Here is a 15073-nt window from a genome sequence, read left to right on the forward strand (position 1 = left end):
TGATTCCAAATATGCAAAATTAACTCACATCGAAGAAAATAACAAATTTTCAGAACTCCATGGCTTTATTTATATGCTTTTTTACAAAGCTTAATCATTTTATTCTATTATATCTGGATATGTATGGTTCTTTCTTGCAACCCGGGTATAATACTTGCATTTCTTAAAAATTTTCCGCATAGTATCAGGACATATTTTGTTTTTCAGTATTTCGGCAATATTTTCAGCTAGTTTGGAGGCTGTTACTCTTGGATTTACTTTTACCGGGTTGATTATGCAACGTCTTTCTCCATCAGAATTGAGGGACAGCCAGTGCGAGGTTTAGAAACGCAAGTACTCGTCTCCTTGAAGTTATTTATAATTCTCTGCACAGATGAATATTGATGATATCTTCATCTATTTTTCGTTGGCTTACGTCATCTTCTCAAAATTGAACAGTTATTTGTCGGTCAATAACATTAATTCCAAGTCTTTTATGTTCCATTGTAAAAAATTACTGTTTATATAAAAAAATATTTTTAAATGATTTATTCTTAGACTCTTTAGGAAGACAACTGATAATTAAATATCATATATTAAGACACATTTATGCTTGCAAGCGAATTTAAATTAACAGTAAATCTAAATATTAAGAAGTCAACGTAGACTTTTTCTGATTTAAAATTGTTGCTTTTGCAACAATTAAATTATGTTTAATTTTTTTTTTAAAATAACCGGTATTTTTTTATATTAGAACTTTAGTGCTGTTTCTTTGGTTAAAATAAATCAGAAAACAAAAACTAATTTATGTAAAAATAAAAACAGTTATGCGAAATTTAAGAAAAATTTTGTGGGCGAACGCAGACTTTTCCTACTATGTGTATATTGATGAATATAATTATCGAATAGTGAAATATTCGCTGCCAAATATTCAAAACAATTTGCGCTTAAAGATCTATTTCGAATATATTTTTTATATTTTCACTATTTTTATTGAAACATGTTTTTCATATTTACGTATCCATCTGTGGATCCTTGTTAATTGTGTTTTAAGATGCAAAAATAGTGAGGCAAATAAAAAAAATTACACGAATAATTTTTTATTATTCAACCAATCACCAAAGAAGATAATGAAAAGAAACTGCGAGGTGTTCGAAAAATTGTCTATAAAATTTTCTGACTTATTCAAATAATATTCAAAATTTTGTGTAATGAGGTGAAAGTATCCACTCGGTCTCTACTCACCACAATATTTGCTAAAATAAGAGCACTTTCTGAGAAATTTCGTTGTCTGTTTTGGTTTTCTGACATTAAAAATCCTAAAACCTTTAAACCCTAAAATAACATAACGGTACTGCGCCATCGTTTCACATTTTTGTATCTTCAGAATACCATATATAACATACCTAGCTATTGCGCCTTAAAATATCTCACGACGCCTACGCACGTTTGCTTATCTAAACACATTCTGGCTTAATGCCTATACTTCTTATGGCAACATTGTTGCAAAATGTTTTCTTTAGGAACTGCAAGTATCTTACAGAAAACATATCAAGTATCATTTTAAATACTTGATCGAAGAGATGTCCAAATACTATTGGATATTAATTTCGTCAACTGGCTACTGACGCCAAAGCTAAAGACACTTACGAGGCGCTTTAGAAAATAGAAGCTCCAATCCTATAGGATGGAGAAAAAGAAGCTTCCAGAAAATTCTTAAGAATTTTAGAAGCTGGAATCAAATTGGTCTAATCCGATTTTACAATTTCTGAAATGACTTCAGTCATTCTTCATAAAAATCAAGAATCAGTCTTTAGCAATCATTTGGAGAAATAAATTAAGTCATTTATTGCACGGATGAAATTGTAATGTTATATATTAAATAAAATATTTATATATTAAATAAAAAAAAAGCGAAATTGAATTTTAATTAGAAACACTTTAGAAAATGTAATTATTCATCGTTTTAAAACAGAATATTAAAATAATGTAACCTAAAACTCGAAACGTATGTACACTTGCTAACTTCTCTATTAGATGCTAGCTTTTGCTATAAATATATTTTTTAAGCAATATATGTATATTTAAATACGAATATGTGCAACATGATAAAAAAAAACTTTTATTTTAGCAAATACTATATTATTTTTCAACTATTTATCTTCAAAACACTTTCATGACTAATTTTATATATTTACTTACATCAATAATAATTATTGACTGCTGACTTTAGTTTACCTATATAGCAAATTTAAAATTTATATATAAATTGAAGTAAAACTAATATAAAATATTCTACCTATACTTAGTCATTAAAATGAAATTAATATATACAATGGATTTTCTAATAACTCCGATTTTAATATATGACAATTCTGGTGTGGTGAATAAGTTAGAGAGATTTTTTTGCGAAATTTTCTCTCAGTTTCTTTTCTTTATCTTCTTAGCGTTACACAAAGCTGATCCATAAAGATTTGTGTAAAGAGCGTAATCTGCTAAAACTCCAATTTCTTCGCTAAAATTCTTAAATAAGCGATTCGCTTATTTTAGGAGAATTAGCGATTGTGCATTCGATTTTTTGATAAGAAGGAGATTTTTTTTTTCTGATGATGTAAGAGATTCACGGAATCATTTACGTTGGAAAAGAAAATGTTTGCGGAATTCTACAGACCCCTTCGCTATATCTGATGCGTGTTTATTAAAATATTTCGTCTTTCGAAATATTTAAGTAAGTTTTTCTTGGCAGAAATAACTAAATGTTTCTCAGGCAGTTGTTAGTAGATGCGTTAAGGAGGTTGCAAATATAATGAAACGGTATTTTGTAGTAAAGTACATCAAATGGTCCAGAACAATTCAGGAATTATGCACTATAAAAGAGAAGTATATCTTCGAAATCTTGTGTTAAAATACAATGTAGTTAATCGACAATTATTTGCAGATTTTATAAAAAGTTTCGGTTTCCAGGGGTAATTGGTGCAATTCTGTTTTTGTTTTTAGGAGATAGCGGTTATCCCCTCTTACCCTTTTTGATGACACCTGTTCGAGGAAATAATTTATCGACGGCACATAACAATTATAATGTGCAACATCGAAAGGCGAGAAATTGCATTGAGTATTGTTTCGGATTATTAAAAAGTAGATTTCGTTGCCTTAGCAGCGAAAGAACTTTAATGTATGATCCTGAAACAGCGGTCAAAATTGTTAATTCATGTTTGGTTCTACATAACTTCATTATTACACATAATATAATGAACGAAGTTAATGATGTTGACTGCACAGAAAACACGGACGAAGAAATAAATGAAGATAATGACTTTGAAGCACAAGAACCCGTCCCTGAAGCGTTTCTAGCAAGAGAAAAAATAATCAATAATTATTTTCAATATTAATTGGGTTTTATTTAATTGACGTTTTATTAAAAGTTTAAATATATATTTATTTATAGTGTTATTTTAATATTATTTTATTAATAATAAATTGTTATTATGACCAATACTCAATACTTTTTTATTAATACTCTGGCCTTAGGTCGTTAATTTACCACATAAAAATTACACTTATAAATTTGTGTTAAATATTTAATTGTATTTCAGTTTTTATAAAAACTTATTTGTATTACAAATATTTGGGTCTACTTCGTAGACCATCTTCAGTGCCCAATGAGGAAGAAAAACCTTAAAAATAAGCAATTATTTTATTAATAAAAAAGCGCAAATTTCCACATCACCCCTGAGGTATTGCACATAATGCGTTAACCAAATTATTTTATATGGCTGGTTCTCCCGTAGGCCTATCCACCATAAAAAGCTTACATTAATTCTATTCTATGTATTAAAATTATTAATTGCATCCGCTAACAGTTTTATAGCATCTGTATGCTCTTTAGTGGCCTGCACGCGTTCGTCCGCAATCTCCTTCTCTTGTTTGAGCTTTCTTTCCTCCAGCTCAAGTCGACGCTCCTCAAGCCTCAACCTTTTCTCCTCTAACTCGACGAACTTTTGGTTGGTCTGTTCTAATGAGGGATTTCGCTTTCGTCGCTTGGCTGGACGAATAGGTCGAATAGGCACACAACCCTCATCGTTACCCCCAACAGATGGACCTGAACCGCTTGGCAGTTCCTTTCCCTCCTCAAGGCACTTAAATTAAACATTTATTAGATTAATAATTAAAAACTATATAAAAAATAAAAGCGATAATATTCGCCTCTAATACTTACCTCTAAATCATAACAGCCTGAAATGTCACTTTCAAAGTGCATTGCTGGCTCGCAGACATCTTCCATGCCTTGCACCGCTACTGGATGCATTACTGCAATAATCCGTTCATCTAGATCAGTTAAATCCTTAATGCCCACGGACGCATTTCCAGTCAGTCCCATTGCATGTTTATAGTCCTGCACTTTTTTCTTGCTTTTGGATCTAAAATTAAACAATAGAGTTTTTTTATTTACAATTTTACAATATAGTTTCTACAACTATAAAATTAAAAGCAACGATGTTATTTTACATGTTTTTATGTATAATTCTTTTATATATATATATACATATATTATTAACTGTTAACATATCTTATTTTAATTTTTAACTACTTACTTCATATTGACCCATGCCTTCTTCCAACCATTGGCATCTTTAACTGCTCCACCAACGGCATTTAAAATAGCAGCTAGAGAGTTCTACTGTTCATTAAGACTTCGCGCACCATGATCTGACACAAATCTGTCATGAGCGAAATCTTTATGCTCTTCTATATGCTGGACGCTGGACGCTGGTCTTGTTCCTGCTCCTTGCCTATTCGTTTTGACTTTAAGTCCACGAATTCCATCATAAATATCTAAAAATTAAATAATAAATAAAATATATTAAATCTTATATGTATTAATATGTATATAATTATTCATTTTGATCACTGTTTCACTTGGAATTCATTTATTTTTGGTACAAAAATGAAAATATGAAAAATAAAATACATTTGTTTACATTTGCTGAGCACCAAACGCACTCTCACTCTCACTTACTGCCACAAAATTTTTGTAATATTAATTTTTTTTTTCATTTTACTTTAAATGCAAAATTTATTTCTATCACAATTACTTAATTAATAAATAAATATGAATATCATACTAAATACGTACAAAATAATTGCTCAATTTGTTTAAAAAATAATATTTTCACTTTAAGCGACAGCAAAAACCTAGTCGCCAAAAATAATCAAATTAGGAGAAATTTTAGTCGTTTTTAACGAAATTTAGCGATTGCCAAATTAGCAGAATACGAAATTTGGCGATTTAGCGATTTATCCGGAAAAATCAGCTGTTTTTGAGAGTTGAGAAAATTAGCGACTAGAAATTAAGCGTAACGAGTTAGCAGAATCGCAAAAATCGCTAAAATGTATTTAAAGAATTTTAGCGATGCAGTTTTAGCGATAGCGATTAGTGGAACCGGCCTGCTGGTATTTTATTTGTGTTACGCTCTTAGTTTGTACTTAACTTGTATTTTACTCGAGTTTTACTACGAGTAGCTCGTAGAGCAAACCTAATAATACATATATCTATTTGCAAAACATTTTTTGCATCTTATCGCTATATATTTTGCAATCCTTTTAATAAAGTGAAATGTCTTATCCATATGAAATACAAAAAATTATTGAGTAATAAGTAAGAAAAATGTGTGGTTTTAGAAAAAATATAAAATATATAAACATTTTCCGCATCACCTAAGAGGAACGCTTGCTGGCGTGTTATCGAGTTTTAGTTTAGTTTAAAGTTTAAAAACTTCCGTAGTTTCTACAGTTTTTAAAAAAATTAAATTTGCTCAATTGAGCCACGGAATCCTACTTTAAAATTAAATCCAGTGACATTACTAGAATTTTATGTATTTGGAGAGATTATTGAAAACTTAACTAAAATCTATTGTATTAAGAAATGTGATACCGTTACTGATATAATGTCCTGAACTATTCGGAATTTTCTTACCAGAAGCAACTGTGTTGCTGAAAATTTGTGCTGTGAAACTAAGGTTTATTTTTTGAAAGAAATGGATATGAAACTACCAAAGTTTTTTGCTTGTAAACCGTTGAGAAAAATACGAAAAGACAAAATGCAACGATTTAGAAGAAAAACAAGGAGATTGAATAAGGTAGAAAAGGAAGAAGCATGGCATCAGTATAAATAGTTGAACACACATGTGTATGCGGAGAACAAAACAAATTCAAAAGTCACAACATATATTTTAACGACTAGGATAAAGTGATAAAAGTACAATAATGGAAAAGCTAGAATTAGTAATTGGTAAATTGCTATTGCAGTAGCAGGAAACAGCATAACGTCACCAATGCTTGGCTTTAGAACAGTAACAGTTGCAATAGCGACAAGATTGGATAATGCAGATATGCTTCAAAAACTGTTACCCTAGCTAATGGAAAGTATTCAAATCATCATGCAACAGCAAACAACCAGCAGCGTTAGTAGAAACCACCTTATGGAAATTTTATCAAAGCAAATGTCAAATTTTTTCATAATCCAGAAAATAGTCCTGGTATTCTTACTATGTAACAGATGTGAAAAACTTATCTGATGCAGTCTTGTCTGACGACTTCTACTTGTCTAAATTTCATCCGCAGCTACGATGAAAAATGTCAAAGTTGTGTTCAGACAGAATCAGTTATTACTTAACAACCGCTACAAGTATTTTGAAACTATCTAATATAAAACGAAGGATTATGCAGTGTATAATGCTAAAGTTAATCGACAATGTGAATCATTTCAATTACACAATTTTACAATGAACGATTTATAATTCTTGATATTTGTCAGTGGACAAATGTGAACCCAAGTATATACATTTTCTGCACGAAATACTAAAAATGCTAGATGAAGAGTAACCGCTGAACACTTGATTTACAAGACAATAAATTAATAAGTAATACTTAATGCAAGGTTCAAGGTATACGGTGGCACAAGTGCTATTCTCAAGTAGCTCAATCACAAGAGTATAACACAAAGACTCCATGCCGGTTCTGTGGTTAAATGTATTATTTTCAAAACTGCACTTTTAACAATCGCAAATGGATTTGCAAACACGTAAGGTATTGAAACATAACCAAACTTTGTCACAGACATGTATTATTGCTCAGAAACTAAACTTAATACATCAACGCATCACAGACATGCATTGTTGATCAACGGACTATAAGAAGATTTTCACTAAATATTTAACAAGGGACGTTCATTTCAGAGTTCAAAGTAAATATTACGTTTCAACACGGTACACAACAACTCAAGGTATTGGTTATAGACGGCGATGGACTAAATATTGTTGGCAATGAATTTTTTGAAAAATTCAAATATTAAGAAATCCCAATAAAATTTGCAACTCAGTGATAATAGAACAATCAAACACGACATGCTCCCTTACAAAATTTAAAACTGCGTTCCCAGAAGTGATTGGTAAACAGCTAGGACATTGTCATTATCATAAGTCAAATACGGCATCAGAATTTTGTTCAAAGCACCCAGATCCATATGAAACCACTACATTAGTAGATGCAGAGTTAACAGACGTCAAACAGGAGCTACCCCATCAACTAATTATTCATAATAGGCAGCACCGATAGTTGTAGTGAAACGTAGCAACGGCAAAATCAGAATTTATGCACATTATTCTACATGTTCCCCTTCGCGGGTTGCTACCTGGTTGTGGTAAAGGGGTTCAGTACGTGTCAGGAACATAAGAGCAATGCCAGTAATAGCGTAGCTACCAGCAGAACCAAAACTAAGAGCAACCCAACAAACAAAAAATCCTACTGCATTTGTGGGAACCAAATTACACTAGGTGGGCATCTGTGCTCAGGTTAGAGGAGGCTCTTAACCATCAATCTATGAACTCATCATTCACTGATTGGCAGTGCATTTGGACTACTCAGACATGAATTCAAACCGAAATGGAAATTTGTTTCCAAGGGCTATCCTGTCACCGGTTAATCTTCCTGCTTTACTACCAGTAAGCGCATCGAATTTGCTACCATGAGAAAACTTATCGAGTATGATGCAGCTCTGTGGTAGCAGTGATATCAACAGCAGGGGTGAGTCCATTTTCGATTTTATTCTTTCTACTAACCTAACTTTATGCAATAAAGGCAATAAGCCAACATTTCGAAACAGGGTTAGGGAAGAAATTATTGGTATTACGGTGGTCATTGACTCTAAATACTTTAAGGTAGACAATTGGAGGGTATCAGACACGCACTCCTTTTCGGATCATTGTCGGATACACTTCACCATCAATCTAGAAGTTAAGAGTCCAAGACCATACAGAAATCCCAAAAATGCCGACTGGTCAAACTTTTCGAAACTTGTGAGCCAAAAGCTAATTCGGACAAACGTCAAAATTGGTCAAGGGAACGCAAACATTGATAAAGCGGTCGGTCGCATTACGGGTATCTTGAATAAATCTTTTGAATCAGCTTGCCCCCTAACTAGGCCGAAAACTAAGCCTCAACCGGTTTGGTGGAGTGCGGAATTGAGGCTGCTGAGAACTACATCCAGAAAACTCTTCAACAAGGCAAAAAGTAGTCAGGAAGAAGAGGATTGGAACTTTTATAAAGCCAGTTTTAATATGTATAAAAGGAGAATTAAAACTGCAAAGAGAAATTCCTGGCAACAGTTCTGCGGAACTATTGAGACTGTAAACGAAGCATCAAGGTGACGAAAAATACTATCTGGAGAATCAGAAACCCTAGGCAGTATGAAATGGCCAGACGGTTCATGGACAGACTCGAGTCAGGAATCCCTTAATATTTTAATGACGACACACTTTCCAGGCTGCACCAACTCGATTGACTGTGAATCACAGATAAATCCCGTTCAAGCAGCTAGGACTGACGTCGTAAATATTATTAACAGAGATAAAGTTACTTGGGCAATTAACTTCGTTGACCCTTACAAATCGTCGGGACCAGATGGAATTATACCTGCCATGTTGCAACACTCTGCTGAAAGCGTGGGTCCTCATCTGGTAAACATCTTTTCAAGATGCTTAAGGGATGGATATATACCTAAAGCTTGACGGGAGGTTAGGGCGGTTTTTATCCCAAAAGCAGGAAAGCTAAATCACTCTACTGCAAAGGATTACAGACCAATTAGTCTCTCCTCGTTTATTTTAAAAACACTTGAGAGACTTATCGATTTGTATATTAGAGGAAAGACCAGTATCCGCACAATGACATGGCACAACACGCATACCGCAAGGGTATGTCGGTAGAAAATGCTCTCCACGGCAGGGGTTGGTACTATTGAAAGAACACTCGAACTAAAGGATTACACCCTGGCTGGATTCCTTGACATCGAGGGAGCTGTCAATAACGTAAGCACGAACGCGATCCGTGAGGCGCTTAGAAGAAATGAAGTCGAGAACTTGTAAGGCCCAAATTTTGCATTAAAATATAGGCTCACAAATTTAATTAATAGTATAATGAGTTTTTTTATAATGAGTTTTAAATCCACTTAATAAAACATATTTCTATATTCAATAAAATTTTTCTGCAGTAACACCTATTTTTGACCCTGTAAATTACATATCAAACACAAACATTTTTTATAAACGAATGACCCTGCAAAGTAAAATATGTTTTGATTAATTTTTTGCCGCTAATAAAAGTTAGTTAAATTTGTTGTAACTGTTTCACTTGTTTGTCTGCATAAACAAATTTAAGAAAATATCGTGCACGCATTTTTTATATGATGCAGTTATTTTTATTGAATTTGATTGCAATGCGTACAACAATAAGAAATTTGTTTTGACAAATTTACGGGACCTTGTTTACTTGGAGATAATTTTTGTTTTTGCCTGTAATGGAAGGATTTTCAAATAAAAGGGCAGCGAAATTGCCAAATCGTTCTATTTGGAATTTCTCCTGTTACAGGTAAGAACTATTTTGTTTTGCTGACGATCACCATGTGAATGGATGGACTGGTTTGGGCGAAGTGATGGTGGTTGAATTACCTTCTGCTTGGCTTATGCTGGCGTGGGGTAGTTTAACCAGTTGAGTTACCTGCTGTTTGGCTTATGCTAGCGTTGGGTAGTTTAACTAGTCATCCAGTTTTCCATTTGGCCATAGCTGATGGAGGAATGGACGACGAGTCACAAACACTGTCAGAAGGCGTGTGGGACAACGAGCGTTTGGCAATTGCTGACGGACGTGGCCAGGCGTAATAGCAGGAAGGGACCCTTGTCTGGTTTTTGCTGACAAAGGTATTGATTTATATTTTATCAGAGTTTCTTTAGGTTTAGCTATTTGGAATTTCTCCTGTTACAGGTTAGCAACTTGCGCAAGCAATCGTCATACGACATTTCACAACATTCTACACCGTTTACAACATCGTGACAACGTTTATGACAACATACAACATTTCACAACATCCTACACCGTTTACAACATCGTTACAACATTTATAACACCATACAACATTTTACAACATGCTACACCGTCTACAACATCATTACAACATTCTACATCAATAGCAACATTTTCAACATCGCTTTCCACAACTTGATTATATTTTCTTTTTTTTTGTTAAATAATAAACGCTACTTTAAACAGAAGTGTCTCTATTATTTTACTTAGAGAAATTTTTTTATAACGAACCCTGGTATACTCGCTGAGTATACCCCAGCTATAGATAGGGCCGGGAAAAGGTCGTTACAAACTTCATAGTAGCATAGATTGGCAAAATGCTTGAAAGCAGAGTCATCAACGCTAATATAGGAGCGGGCTCCGTGACCAGGAGGACTACAAGGGGCACCCCACAGGGAGGAGTATTATCACCCCTTCCCTGGCTCCTGGTGATTGACGAAATCTTTCAAATCTTTAGGGCTAAGAAAACAAAAGTTGTTCCCTACGCCGATGACGTTGCCATCCTAATCTCAGGCAAATACTTGTCAACGATTAGTGAGCTCATGGAATCGGCACTTGGTGAAATCTCCAGGTGGGCAAAAAGCAATGGCTTAGGGGTGAATCCTACTAAGACAGAGCTTGTCCTGTTCACACGGAAAACTAAAATACCTACTTTCACCTTACCCTGATTGGATTGAATTACACTGATTCTTTCCTCGGAAGCCAAGTATCTTGAGGTCGTCCTTGATTCCAAACTAAATTGGAGAAGGAATATTGAGGAGAGAACTAGGAAAGGACTAGCTGCATACTATGTCTGCAAAAAGACCTTTGGGAAGCGATGGGGATTGTCACCGTACGTAGTATACGGAATGTACACAACGATCATCAGGCCTATCATTACCTATGGGTCTCTCCGCATCGGAAAAATAGTACGCCTCAACAGGGTTTAAATGTAATACTACATCTCCTACCACTGTTGGTGTTCATTCAAGGCTGTGCTGCCAAAAGTGCTCTCAGGCTTCGGGAGTCTAAGCTGTGGAAACCAGCTAACTACGGACACCGTACAATTTTGAAGGAGATTAGAAGGAGGGGTCAGGGTTCAATCAAGGCAGATCTAGACTCGACTACAGACTACATGACACCAACACTAGATTTCTATACCAGAATTCCCACTCTTTATCCAACCAGAGATAGCTGGGAGCTTGGATGTGTGACAGGTAACTCTGAAGTTACTGTCTACACAGATGGCTCAAAGATGGAGGGCGGTACGGGAGCAGGTATCTTCTCGAAAGATATGCAGATAAGGCAGTCCTACAGACTCCCTGATACTTGCAGCGTTTTTCAGGCTGAGATATATGCTATTGAAAAAGCGGCTAACCTTATACAACAAAGTACAATTCGTCCATCGAATATCACGATTTTTGTGGATAGTCAGGCCACTTTGAAAGTGAAATTGAATCACTGATGAGCATCAAACATCACAAGGTCTCTCTTTGCTGGATTCCTGGGTATAGCAATAACGAAGGGAATGAACTAGCAGATGAGATGGCCAGAAAAGGTTCTGCAATGCATATAAGAGAGGCCGACCTCACAATACACACACTAATGTGTGACCTGCTTAGGATAATAGAGGAAATCACCAACACGGTGACAGACAACTTATGGACTAACCGCGAAGACTGTGAGGTCGCCAGAACCTTATGACCGAGGTTGGATAAAAATAAAACGAAAAGCCTTTTAGGCTTCAGCAAACCTGCAGTTCGTGTGCTTACTGGAGTACTAACGGGGCACTGTGCCAACTCGCCTCTCCCGGCAAAACTATTCGAGGGCATCACAATGGGCAATATATGCCTCCGAGTGGAAGTGCACACAATTGGCAGCACGCGCCTTCCGAACCTAACCTAACCATGAAGCAGCAAAAACTAAAAACAAAATACAGCCACTTGACCAAGTGCATAAAAAAGCCTGCTTAAAGAGACAAGCGAGCATGGGTAGACAAGCTCGCCCAAAACGCAGAAAACACTGTAGCTATAAGTGACAGAAAACGACTGTATGAGATTACTCGAACTTTCTCGGGGAGAGAAAGTAGCAGCAGAAAGGCAGCGTGCCTTCTCTTTTTGACAAACGAAAGAGAACAGATGGATCGCTGGACTCAGTACTTTAGAGAAGGATGAAATGCGCTTTGCTGATATGCTCAATTATCTCAACAGTATTGATATGTCACTGCAATTCAGAACTAAAGTTATTGCGGCAATGAAGGATCTTAAAAACAATAAATCACCCGGTATTGATAACATTTATGCTTAATTTCCCAAAAACGACCCCAGCATGTCTGCAGATGTGTGAATGCCCGTCTTTCACCAAATGTAGGAAAATGAAGTATTTCTAGATGACTGGAATCAGGACATACTTCTCAAAATACCAAAAAATGTGACTTAAGTAAATGCGATAACTATAAAGGTATTATGCTTTTACCTATTCCAAGCAAAATCTTCACAACTATTTTTTTCAAATGTATGGGTTATTCGTGGAACACAATATGCACAGAAGCAAACAATTGAGTGAAATTTAGAAAAATAGTTGAGACCCTATGGTTCATTGGAAGAAGAGGACTGAATTGACGAATTCAAAAAATATCAGGTATTCGAGAACTCAAGACAATTAAACGAGCTTTGTAACGCTTCAAGGATTATTCATTGGGTATTCTTTGGATAAGATAATGAGGTACTTCTGAAGGTAGAGAACTAGAGTAACTACTGAAAAAACAAAAGCTATGTTCATTACAAAATGAAGAAATCAAAATCTAAAGAAAATAAAAGTCAATAATGTAATGTAAGTCAATAAGGGGAAGATAATGTAAAATATTTAGGTCTAGCTTTTGACAAAAGATACACTTGGTTAAAGAATATAAAGGTCAAGAAGCTGGCTTGTAATAAAACTCTAAATGCTCTAAAATTTTTAACACAAGAAAATTAAGTATGAAAAATAAAATTCTGTTTTATAAGCAAATAATTAGACCTATACTTATGTTGCTCCATCGATGACTCCATTAGATAACTTCAAACTTATCAGAATATTGCATTGAGATGTATGCTAAAAATTCAATGGTACATTAGAAATGAAAAGATAAGTGCAAAAGTAAGACAGAGCGCTGAAATTGTTTAGTTCTGTGGATACTCACAATAGTTCAGAATTGCACGCTCTTAAATCAAATGCAATATATATTTCATCTGAAAGATATGCTGTCTGAATAACTCATTATTAGAATTCAAGCTCTTTTTACAATGAGAGATGAAAGCGACAATGCAGAAATACCTAAAGAAAAAACGTTTGAACGTCCTTCTGTATACGTAAGAAAAAGAAACTCCAATGCTTCGGTAAATACACCTACGTATTTCATAGATAATGAAAATATCTTTATTGTACCTATCAGAAAAGGCATGATAAAAGAACATGTTTTAAACAATGACCATTATAGAAAAGTGACAGCTAATTTAGAGATTTCTACACCTATTAAGTAAAAAGTAGCAAGGCATTAATAGTACATAAAAGAATGGAGGTAGAAGTAGATACTTAAAAAATGCAGAAAGTGGTAGAGAAAAAAATTTTGAATTAAAAAGTCTATTCAACATTTTAAACATACCGTGAACTTGAGCTATATCCTAATGTAATGAAGCTGAAAAGCGGTGGAGTCCATCACACATATTTATTCACCTCACTTTTTTCCATTTTTTTTATAATTATTTTATTTTATTTATAGATACCTGAAGCATCTTGAGGCAGCGATGAGGACGTTAGTCACATACCATGGAACATTTATCATTTCTTGTAGAATCTGAAAATATAACCTTTGATAAGTATTGATTTTGGATGTTGAAGATGTGCCCTACAGCTAGATGCCGTATGTCCATACTGGTTTTACCACATTTTTGTATAAAATAAGCTTATTATTGAAAAAAATTGAAGATATCTTGTTCAGCAGTCAATGCTACGGCTTTAATTCCCAAGGGATTTTATATTCTGCACTTTTTTTGCGGAATAATTATTGTTAGAGTAATTTTGAAAACCCAAAAAATAAACATGTTTTAAATGGCGCTTGCTGAAGTTTTTGAACCTCAAGGGGTTTTTAAGTACAGGCTTACAAATATGTCCGTTGATTCCAAGCTAGTTCAACCAGCAGTTATGAAAATTACAGAAAAAAATTAATCAGAACGAACTACATGAATTTCCGACAGAAAAGTATCTACAGCAAATGACACCTTCATGGCGACCTCCATAGTGGCAGAAGACCTATCTGGCCTCATTAACCTAAATAAAAGCGAGATGACACTCAATAGCAGAGTATTAGTAGCGGTTCTTCTTTCCCTCATAATAATGTATTAATCAGGAAATTAACTGGATTTTTTCGAAACTAGCTGTTGTTTAGTTGATTGGTCAATTTGATTATTCCGAAGGTTTATGTTGGTTATATTAAACTCTTCGCAGCTCTTTAAGATTTTCTTCGCGATGTAGTTCTTTTGGGCTTTACTTTCTCCGCTCTTGTACTGTAGAAGAACTTATATAGAAAACTTAGACTAAAAATAAAAAGGCCATTCTTATTTAAATACAAATGTCTTTATTGATAACCTCTGGAATGATATAACTTGTGTATTGTACATATATAAATACCTTAAAAAACTAAGCAAGTTGCCATTATATAATA

The sequence above is a fragment of the Teleopsis dalmanni genome, chromosome 1, assembly GCF_002237135.1.
Source record: "Teleopsis dalmanni isolate 2A chromosome 1, ASM223713v2, whole genome shotgun sequence".
Lineage (NCBI taxonomy): Eukaryota > Metazoa > Arthropoda > Insecta > Diptera > Diopsidae > Teleopsis > Teleopsis dalmanni.